The sequence below is a fragment of the Larimichthys crocea genome, chromosome XXIII, assembly GCF_000972845.2.
Source record: "Larimichthys crocea isolate SSNF chromosome XXIII, L_crocea_2.0, whole genome shotgun sequence".
Lineage (NCBI taxonomy): Eukaryota > Metazoa > Chordata > Actinopteri > Sciaenidae > Larimichthys > Larimichthys crocea.
Genome location: NC_040033.1, coordinates 11,327,951 through 11,339,642, shown reverse-complemented (window position 1 = coordinate 11,339,642; position 11,692 = coordinate 11,327,951).

Genomic DNA, 11,692 nt, shown 5'->3' with positions numbered 1-11,692 from the left:
CGGTAAACTGTGGATTGGCATGTTTTGCTGTAGCATTTATGTTATTCACTGGAGAATTTAAGGAAGTGCATTATTTTCTAATGACTTGAGGTTCGTAGTCAAACAAAGTCCACCAGCCAGAGTATTCTTGGTTTACTGTGACACAGTTGTATGTTTTTTTAGGAAACTAATTTGAACTCAACATCATGTAAAAGACCTTCCAAAAAACCGCTCCCACCATTCTTATAATAACAAGCTCATTCTGGTTATAATAGACAGCAATACTTCATTTTTCGAGAAGGGTGCTTCCCATCAACTAAATCAAACACTGTAGGAATGATAGTCATAATAACAGCATTTTTCCACATAACGTATGCCAACTGCACCACTCTCTAATATAAGCAGCATGGAGGATCTCAATCTGTTCATGATTATCAACAATACGTCACTCAGCATTAAAACTGAAAGGAGCTGTTGTCACAGTTCTGTCACGCTATGGGTTGCCACCATAATGGCACACAACAACAATAAAGCCTTCAGTCTTTTGTGGAACAGCCCTGTGGGCCACATGCACTTATTCCAAAGTTCACGAAAAATATTTTTTTTTTGCAATTGATCGGCCCTGTCATTTTGTACATTTAACAAAAAGAGGGAGGAGAGAGGCCAACAAAGCTCAGAGGTGTAAAAATAGCCTTCAGGCTTTGGGGTGCATTGTTTAGTCTCTCAATACAAAAAGGGAGGAGTGAGAGGAGCTGAGGCTGGGAATCACCCCAAGGGGCGTGGGTGGAGAGGTGGAGGCACGCTAAGAAACAAAGTCCAGGTGACATCCTAGTGTCTGTGTCACCCATTTAGGGGACTGCGCAGAGGTATCGGTGACAAAAAGCGCTGCAGGGTGTGAACTCTGTCAATGCTGGCGTGATCGTGACAGGGAGGAAAAGAGTCAAAGTTTTCAACACAGACCTTAAGAAGACAATGTGTGTCTTATATAAGGCCCCACTTATTGTACATGTTAAATGTTGCCCTCTTTCACTTGATGATGGATGTGTTTTTCCTCTTAAAACCATATATGGATGGGATAAGTGAACTGTCCATCTCCACAGTACTATAGTAGTATATCACATGGCTTCTTCTTCTTCTTCTTCTTCTTCTTCTACTTCCAATAAAGGTTAAGATCAGATTAAGCCACCAAACTGAACACTCTACTACGCATGGAACATAGGTGCTGCTGCTTTGCCTTGAAAAAAATCCCATTTAGGATGGTTCAAGTATCTCCAACTTGAAGGGATATCAGTAATGTCTCAGGATCCCCAGGAAGAGTTGAAGGGAATGGCTAGCTAGACATCACAGCTACTTTCCTGAGCCTGTAGCCACCTTGACCGGGAACCATATAAGCAACAGAAAATAGATTCAGGTTACAATATGGAACTCCAGCTTTGCCTCTGTCTCACTCAGGTGTGAGTCTTTTCTGTTCTGAGATCCAGGCTGGGCCTCCTTCCAATCACACTGGTGGTCGGGCATTTTCCTATGACGAAGTAGGGTCGAGAGTAATGGATCTATTTAGCAGTAATATTCCTTAATGGAAACAGCCTAATTACAACCGCAAATAACCACAAGCCTTCACAAAGGATTAAATATACAATAGCAGAAAAAAGGCAGGTATAAATTTTCCAAATGATGAAAAAGTGAAACATCTGCTGTTCTTAGCAGGTTAAAAAAAAAGTCTCGGAGGGAGAGAGAAAAATGCTTTGTCACTTTACATTTCACAGCACCAGTTTGAGCTACGAGTCGGCTGGTTTGGATTTCAAAGCCCTCTACTTCCAGGGAGAAAACAAAAACAAATATTTGTTTTGCGGTTTATTGTGTTTTAATATGGCAGCGAGACGAGACGCAAATTGAATGCAGGAAAAAGTCGAATGCAGCTGCTGAAATCAAGGAAACGGATCAGTCTCTTCCTTTGAGGAAGATTTGTGATTTTGATTACTGCCCAGTTTGATTATTTGAGTTTTAATCTTTTTGATTATGTTACTCAGATACAGATTTCGCAGGAAACATGAGCTTTTTTCACTTTCTCCAAGGCTTTGCTTGATTTAGCTTGTCCTGTCCTCTCAGCTATGGTCTAATTTCCATTGTTACCAGTGAGATGATCTCAGAAATGAAAGCACAGATGGCACAAACGTCTTTAGAACCTCTTATACTCAAATGGTATAAAGCAGAAACTACCTCTCCCAAACAAATAACAGTATAATCCCCTCTGCTGTGTGGATAATTTCAAATAAGGCCTGAATAGAGAACCAAATCTTAATATCCAGGGTTATTAATAGTTTCCGCGGTTGATGGCAGGCTGCAGTAAGTGGCAGGTATAGTGAAATGAGGCCACCAGAGACTGCTGATTGTGAGTGAAGGCCTGTGATCATCACTCATCACCAGTCGTTACACCCCTGTCGTTGCTGTTGGTTAGCCCCACTGGCTGCTAAAATTGAATCTCAAGTTGTGTCCTATTTTGGTTTGAGGAACAGGTGATGTGCTTGGCCGGACATGTTCCCTTGCCTCCACACCACCCCCTTGGGGCTGTTAGTGAATGCAATGACAACATAGTTTTCCATGATCGGAGGCAAAGAGGGACCTCTATTCCACAGCACAGATCTATACCTGATTAGCCTAGGCCTAAGTGCTGCACAGCCAAGGCACGCATGGTTGTGCTTAACATGGGAAAAAGACGTTTCCCATGAGCACCTCAATAAAAGACATTTGTCTCTGCTTTGTTTGGTAAAATAAATCCATGTTGGACAGCAAGCGGTAATCAGTCCAGCACTGTTTAATTTGCTGTCAGCTTGCGTAGCGCATAGCTGTCTGTCTCGCTTTGTTGGCCTTTGTTGACAAATGCATGACTGACTAGAAAATATCCAGTCAAATTGGGCAAATCCTTTGTTCCTCGTGTGTTCTGACGGAGAGTTGAACGGGCTAAAAAGATATCACTGCAACAAGCGAGGTCAAGTCTACAAATTCAATGAAGTAACTTTCTAGAAGAATTACATATTCCTCTGGTTTGTAGCTGGAAGATCAACAGCAACACACAGTGTGGGTCTGTGTCATTGTCAGCGGCAGCACACCTGGACTTTCCTGTTCTCTGCACCTGCCTGCTTGCTTTCAGTGTAAACTTCTCCCAACCCACCATTTACATGCAGGTCAAATCCTATTCAAATGGCTCCATCTAAACAGATGAGCATTTCAAAACAGTCACCCTCAACTGACTTGTTATTACGCGTCAATTTGTGTAAGGTCACCGCAGACGCAAAAATGGACATAATCAAATGAATGCTGCAGACTATAATCTCAAATTGTTTATACGGTCACAATAGAGCCTGAAATATGTTTTTTAATTAGTCTACAAGTAAGTTTAGTCCTTGTGATGATCTTAAATCTATTTCTGGCAACCATAATATAAATATCTTTCCTGTTACGCACAGCAGGGTTGGGATTGAGAGGAATAATGCTGCGCTGCTGTGACAAAATAGTTGTTATTTGCCTGGCACACTACCTAAAACTTTCCTACAGTCTTACATTTATTTCTACCATGTGGATGATTACGGAGAGAGCAATAGATATGCACAGGCAAATTATAGTCCAATCTGGGATGCTTAGATTTGAATACCAGCATGCTTAACTACAAAGACCACGCTAGAGAAGAGCATGAATCATATAAGAGGGGGAAATAAGAGGAAGAGAGCATGCAGCCAAAAGTTCCACATCCCTGGTTTCAGAGCAGTCCATAGATGGAGCATTAGTGTAGAGTTATATATTATGTGTAATTATGAGGCTAAATTTAAAAAGGTTTCAAGGTAAAATTTCTACAGGATGCCAAGAAAATTACACTTTGGGGTAACAAACGCTGATGCTGTAACTTCATTTAAAGAAATGAACCGTTTATATTAACCACAATGAAGACAAACTAGTACAGTGGCTGCTCTTTCCTGTGAAAGTGATCACATCTTTATGGCTCCCGTCACTGCTCTTTACAGATCTGTTTCCCAGAGGTATTTGATGGGGAGAGCCAAAGAGGGAGGAAGTGTGGGTCTGCAGCCCCCGTGTTAACAATGGCTCTCCTCAGACCCCCGGCCCAGGCCCAGCCAGTCATGAAACACCATGGAGATGTTATTGACCTCAAGGTTAACTCTCCTCAGGTAAGCCTGGGAGATAATGGACAAAGAGCAGTTCTTTTACAGGTGGAGTGACACGGCATATCCGCGCAGTGCAGCTCCTCTCGCATTGACAGATTTTCTAATTCACTGCAGATTCCCATAAAACTGGGTGGCCAGGGCCAGCTCTGCCCAACAGAGGGCCCATTCATCCTGGGTGGGATAGGGGGCCCGGCCAAATTAACCTGGATTAATTTAAAAGAGCAAAGGGACCTTACATCCGAATAAAATGAAGATCAATAAATTAAATGTCCGGGTCAGGATGTCAAGTTGCAGCGATGATCGACTGACATACAGAAAGCTAGGTTCTTTGGCTGAGAGCAGGAGAAAAAAAAAATGGGCGAGAGATCCTTAATTACTTTATTCCAAGGAAGAGAAGTGCTTCCATGCGTCTCTCTTTACATGCTAGAGTTGCACTGCTATAAACACACTCATGTCAGAAAAGAATGCTCATTACTTCTCTCATTTGGCCCTGGGATTAGTTGCTGCAACAGAAAAGTAATCAAAGAAACCACTCTGAGATTTTTAAACTTGTTTGTATTCCACAGTAAGAATTATTATTTAATGTGTGATTTATGTCTCTCTGGATTTTCCAGGAACTTCTGTTTTTTTCTCCATTTATGGCTAGATTGTTCTCTTCTCTTCTATAGACAGGGAATGAATGAGATTCCCCCACTTAGTGTTTATCCAATCTTCATCTTCAACTGAAGTCTTAATACGCAATAATTTGTCCGCCTGAGACTATAAAGTTGTTACCTACCTAAAGAAAAAAAAGTTGATCATGCCTCTGTGGTGGAGCAGCAAGACCTAAACCTGAACCACATCATGTCATTCACTACATGATCAATTATCCAGTAAGGGCAGCCTTGTAAGGAGGCCATCTCATCATGCAGCATTAATATCTAAACAGTGTCTGCCTGGAGATGACATATAGGACAATGGAAAGAGGGCCAAAGAAATGACCGAGTGGCCCAAGCCCAAGCTGTTAGCAGATTAAAGTGTCTTAAAGATGCAGGGACCCGAATTCTCCATGACAAAAGGTAAGCCAGGTGATACAGAGATTTTGGTAAGGTCATTTGAAGGGTTGTCTAAGCCTTTCCCCAATATATTAGAGTAGTCTAAAGTTACTGTAATAAAAATTTTATATTACTTTTCATCTATGATACATATACACATTTCATTATTTTATAATGCATTCCCAAATAAAAAGAATGATGTGAAAAAAAATGAATTTAAAGATATTTTAGAAACATCATTATTCGTGAGATGATCTCAGATATGTTTTCATGACAATTTTTTACTTCTCATGTAGAAGGTTCATACGCAAAGGGATAATTCATATCAAAATGAAGAATTTGAGGCATTCACACAGGGTTTTTTTATGTGCCGGTTTGTGAAGGAATAAAAACAAAACAAAAAAAGTCTCTTTCTGAAGTGATGCTAACTCAAATTTGAAAAAAAATGACACTCAATTTCCCCCTCTGATGCCCAAAATGGCTTACTAAATGAAATACCAAACCTGTCGCTGAGGCAGGCTTCACAAATATGCCAACAGGATACTTCCTCAGATTAGCAGGGCTGTTTACACAGTCCCCTGGTAATCTGGGCCACAGGGGACATACCTGTACTGTGTCAGAGACAGAGCTAGAATTACACAGTGGGACCAACCAGCCACAACGGCCCACACCAGAATACGATCCAGAGGGTCCAGCGGGATTGGCCTGGCTCCAGAGGGGTTGGCACTGGGTACAACTGGCCTCGTCTCCCCCTGCCAGACAAGGGGAGGAGTGGTGTGTATGTGTGTATGTGCGGTTGTGTAAGGTGGTAGTGGGAGGGGTATACCGGCTGCCACCTCTACATCCTTCCTTCCTGTTCTTGTTTTTTTGGGGGGCATACTTTGGTAATTGGCTTGTCTACAGGTTCATAAGCAATACTGTTGGTACATACTGGCACACACACATGCACACACAAAGAGAAAGCTTTCCTTCAGGTAAAAAAAAGGGGGCAACCGTGCCTTATGGGCCTGGACAATGACAGCACACAGAGAATACTGGTGTTATTGTGCACAGAGGGGAGGGCAGTTTTAATGGAGCCTAAAGCTGATGGAAAGATAATAGGAGAGAGTTGCCCTGTTTGAACTGCGCGCACACACACACACACAAATACAAATACATAACTGTGCGCTTGTGCATCCATGTATGTGTGTGTTCATTCGTCCCAGGTGCTCCTCACTCTTCATCCTTCAGCTGCTTCTCCATACAAACAGATGTCTGAGGACAAAGACAGGGATGCTCACCTGACAGTATAACACTACATCTCTCCTTGACCAATCATAACAGCACCTGAGCCGACTCCACCTTAATGCGTGTGTGTGCCAAGCTCTATTCCCTCGCAAGGGACGACAGAACAGGTATAGTGAGCTGTTCAACATTGTTTTACCCGTGTTTTATCCCATCAGTCTGTCCATCCGTCTATCCATCCATCCCTAGCCCGGTGGGATAGGGTACCAGCAGGCAGCAGTACACCACACAAAGGCTTTCTTTATCATGCCAGGGCTTCAAACCCAGAGTTCAGTTTTCACAGGCTTATCAAGGTCTTCTGCAAGTGTGCTGAAAAGCCACTGATGCGATGTAAAGAAAACACCCCTGGGATTTCACAAACCAACCACATATATATTACACTTGAGGTAGACTGTGTACACAACAGACAGGATAGTCTTCGGTTCTTGGTCATATCATGTGCAGTTCAAGTTGAAAATGCACAGATGCATCTACTGCACTGGAGAGGTTAAACAGTAGTAAAAGACGAGATGAGAGAAACATAACAATGCTGCTAATGACAATGACAATGATAATGATGCCATTACGCTGACCACCCTCCCTCCCCCCTCTTCTTAATGGGAGAATAGCTGCAGGGTGTGTTCAACAAGCTAGTGAGGCAGGAGGATGATTCTGGAGTAAATCACTTGTGGAAAGGTGAAATGTGGCCAGCACGAGTCGGCCTAATCCATGCCAGACATGTGCAGAACACCAGAGGAGCAGGTGCAAACAATTGAAGCAGCTGTCAGTGAGCTGCCGTGATCTCTTTTGATATCTTAATTGTTAGTCAATCCAAGAGCAATTTTGGCAACATTGCTGTCAGCCCCAGGACTTGCCCCGCTCAGCTCCCATCTGTCAGGGGGCTTGCTGGGCTCTGGTGCTGCTCTCCTTCCCTGACTGAGGGCCCATGTCTTTGGGATGTGTGTGTCCAGCCCATCCAGCATCTCTGAGGGAAATCGGGCCTGATTGCTGCCATTTCCGCTCACTTTGGCGGTTTGGGTCGGGGGTGCAGGCTAATGCTGATAATTGCCACGTTTCAAAACTACTGGAATTCGTCAGGCCTCCCACCCCAAACCCTGTCCAGCCCTGTCCCGACCCCCTTGTCGGTTCAGTGTTCCTAAACATTGTGATTAGCATAACAGCAGATTGTGTGTCAGTAGAGATTCGGGTCTAGGATCTGAGACTCTCCAGATACCTCCGCTATGGAGTCGTTACGACAGGGGTGATCAAGAGCAACGTGTTCCAGTGATGTGAAACCAGGCAATCAGGCAATAAACAGCAGCATGGTGAGCTAATGCAACTCTCAGCCAAAAGTAGCAAAAACAATTCTTCTAATTTGCCTCAGTGGCAAAAAAATTAAAGCTGAAGACTTATTATAAAAAAAAGATCAATAACATTCAATCACAATTTCACACACACAGGCTTATAGACATTCACAGACAGCCAAGAGGCGTCATTATAAAGAGATAACTCACAGTGCAATGACAGTGAGTGACCTGCTTCTACCCATTCAACATGAGGTGAGGCCTGACTCTAGGCCCATTGTGACCCCCCTGGTGATTTATGTGGCCCCAGTAAGCCGGGTCTATTTGAGGGCCCAGTGAGGAATGAAAGTGTTAACAGTGAGTGTTGGGGAAGGTGGGCGCTGAGGGGAGAGTTATGAGTTTTCTCAGCTGAGTGCCCAGCTTTGGGTTTCTGACATTGTTTTCATCCGAGAGGGAGGAGAGAGAAGGAGTAGTAAAAGGTTTGGAGGGGTGGAGGAGGGGGAGTCCATGGAGCCCGCAGGCTTGAACTCCACAGCTGAACCACTGACCCCGACCATCCATCAGTGCAGGGGTGTGACAAGGCAGGGGCAGGGGTATGTGACAAGAGGGCGGGAGTAGGGATAGCTGGTGATGGGGGAAATGGACTGAGGGGCTATAATGGGCTTTGGACATGGGAGGGGCCAGCTGGGGCGGAGGGGGGTGTACTGTAGAAGGACAGAGTGGGCTAATGGGCTAGGAGAGAGGGAGGTATGTCTGGGTGAATGAAACAATGATATAAGTAACAAAAGTTCAATATTCAAGAGGTAAGAGCCCCTGAAAAATTGTTTGGAGTCACTCAAGTTCACGTTCTTTAAAGAAATTGATATTTCTATTCATTGTGGATTCAAACTGACCAGTCCTGTTCATCAAAAAGATGTCATTTTTTGGGTTGATTTCAAGCATTTGAACAGTAATATTTCGGCTATCTTTGTACTGTTCTGTTTGTTGAAGATGAAAAGATTTGTTAAACTTGAATCTTGATGATCCTAGGTATTTTAAAAACTTGGAAAATCCCAAATGGAACCCAACTGTTGGAGCTAAAATCCCCACGTCTGCTACAAACAACAACTACATTTTTGTGTTATAATGTTTCCACTTTTGTGAGATTTAGGCAGAGCTCAAAGCCAGATTGAACCCCTTCCCCCCATATAGGCTCATACTGCCAGCGTCTTTCAGCTGTTGCCCAAGACTCACTGTCACTTGGCTCCACACAATGCATGGCCAATGGGTAGACTGGATCCCAGCATCCGTCCTCAGAGGGGCATTGGCCCTCAGCCAGACAAGCCTGAGCGGGGGCCCCTGTCGCACTGAAAGACTAGAGCAACACTAATGGTTAAGTCCGTGAGGAAGAGTCTGAGAGAGAGAGGGGAGGATCATTTTAATATGATCCAGTTTGGAACTCCATAACACATATTCCGATTTCATTGGGGACCAAAGATGGAGCCTTATGTCGGCAGCATTAGCAGTTATAGGGGTGACTGTGTTTGTCTGCTTGACACTGTGTAAAAGAGGGTTAAGGCACAGAGGATGAAGAGGGAGGAGGGAGGTGGAGGGGAAGAGAGATAGAGAAAGAGAGAGTTTGTGGCCCTCCCAGTTAGGTTATGGCACTGCAGCATGGACAAATCCATGAGCAAGCGAAACCACTGTTTTAAATAGCAGGTATCTGGTGTCAGCGTGCCCTGAGAGAGGCCCTCTCCATCAATATGTTCCTTTGCCCTTGTCTGCTCCTGATATCTTTATCTTGTCAGGACCTCTCCTGTATGTTCCACCTCAATGGCTTCCATCTGCGCTCGCCCTGTCCTGTGCAGATGGACTCCTCGGCCCGCTTTAGGCCCTTGAGGCCGGATGGGGCGAGAGTGGAAAGGGGTGGGGGTTAAGGTGCAGCGGGGGTGAGCTGAAGGCAGTCTTATGTCAACCTGTAGTCTACAGGGGCCTCATTACACAGACGCCAATGGAGAAGCTTTTAGAGGGTAATTAGACCATTACAGATAGCCGGGGGAATAAATGAGCGTTCCCTATATCCTCTGAATAAATGAGATGTTAAAATGTGCAGCTATTTTTTTTTTCAGCTGGTAATGCATTTGGGAATGCTCACTTTATTATTTCACAAATACACAAATTTAGGTGCTGAATTAAGACACCAATCCAAAACATTCATTTGTTTACAAGAATAAAAAGCAAAAACCGAGAAAAAACTGAAGGTTATTGTAAACTCTATATCCTGCAAAAAAAAAAAGTGAACATAGTGCATATTTACGATCCGTTCCTATCACAAATCAACTGTGTTGAAACCGACTGCACTCGGATTGTATTCTAGTCTTGTGGCAAGAGGAAGCTTCCACTGTTCTTTCCTGTAATTTCGGGCTTACCCTGAGATGAAAATGGGAGCGGGATTGTGGGAAATGACAGATGCGGCTCGGGAGGGCCATTGAAGAGGTCATATGTCATCACGGGGTCGCACACGCCCTTTGAGCAGGGGGTGAAGGGAGGAGCACAGAGTTAGCCTTCCCACACTACCTGGAGAGACGAGGCCTGGGAATGCGGCTAACGTGGACCTCACTGACTTCACTCACCTGTCAGTTGGGTTATAAGTGTGTCCTGGATTTATGTTGGGCAGCCTGGCTGGCTCTGTCCTTCTACGTGAGCACCTGTCTGTCTTTCTGTCTTACCACAGACGGCAACGTGATACATTTCTAAAAAACATTTCACTTCTACCTTCTAGATTGTCTACACTTTCACCTTCATGTCTGCCTCTGTACAGCGAAAACAAACCTCTTGTACTGTAGGTTTATCAAATATTACACCTATAAATCATTTTTACCATCAATGCCATGTTCCTCTGCCTGGCATGTCCTGCCAGTGTTAGAGTTTCTGACAGACCGGCGCCGGCACTATATTTCATCTCTGCCTTTCTTCCTCTCTCCCCTTCTCTTTAAGTCTCCTGCAGCAACTTGCAATGTGTGTGTGTGTGCGAATGTGTGCGAATGTGTGTGTGTGTGTGAGCGAGAGGAAGAGAGTGAGAGGAGCTCAGGACCAAGTGTGTGTGATTTTAATAGCCGTCGGTTACCTGCTCACATATGATACCCCTCCAGCCGGCTTCGGCAGATGGCTATTACTTTCCAGTTGTGAAAATCAAGCTTATACAAACACAGGCAAGGCTGAGACGCACTGGACCAAGTGTAGTATCCCTCTTATAGATAGTATTGGTGTGTATGTGTGTGTGTGTGTGTGTGTTGTGATGAGGGCTGATTCTCTGGCGTCTGTCATGCGCAGCCTATCCTGTGGAAATCATTAAGTAGGAGCATTAGGCCGTCACTTCCTGGCAAAGCATGCAAGTGAGATGAAGAGCTTTATCACTTTCCAGGACAGGTGGGAACATTATTGAAGACAGTATTGGTGTCAGACCTGAATCAAAACTCATTTTCACTTTTGATTTTTTGATTTTTTGTTTTTTTTTGGATGAGAGTTTTTCATTTCTGCATATTTCATTTAGAATTTAAACATGATTTTCAGACTTTTTTAAAACCATTTTTAAAAAAGTTGAAATATGCTAATTCAGATTTTTTTAATCTTATGCTGCTTTTGCAAAAAATAAAAAATAAAAACACATTCATAAATCTATATAGGTTATATAGCTTTGATTTGCAGACATCCAGCAACCAACTGTAATTTTCCGGTTTCATTAATTGTGGCCACTTCATTTTAGGTATGAAACCTGAACTTCTCGCTGTCTTGAAACTCAATAGTCCTTTTAGTGTCAAGGTTGGCCCTGTCCTGCTGCCTCTCTCATGGAATCTGCCGTCATGTGACTTGCCCCCACTGTCCCAAACCGCCGAGATTATCGATCACTCGCTGTTGTGAGTGAGACATTTACTGTAGCCCATATTGCTGCACA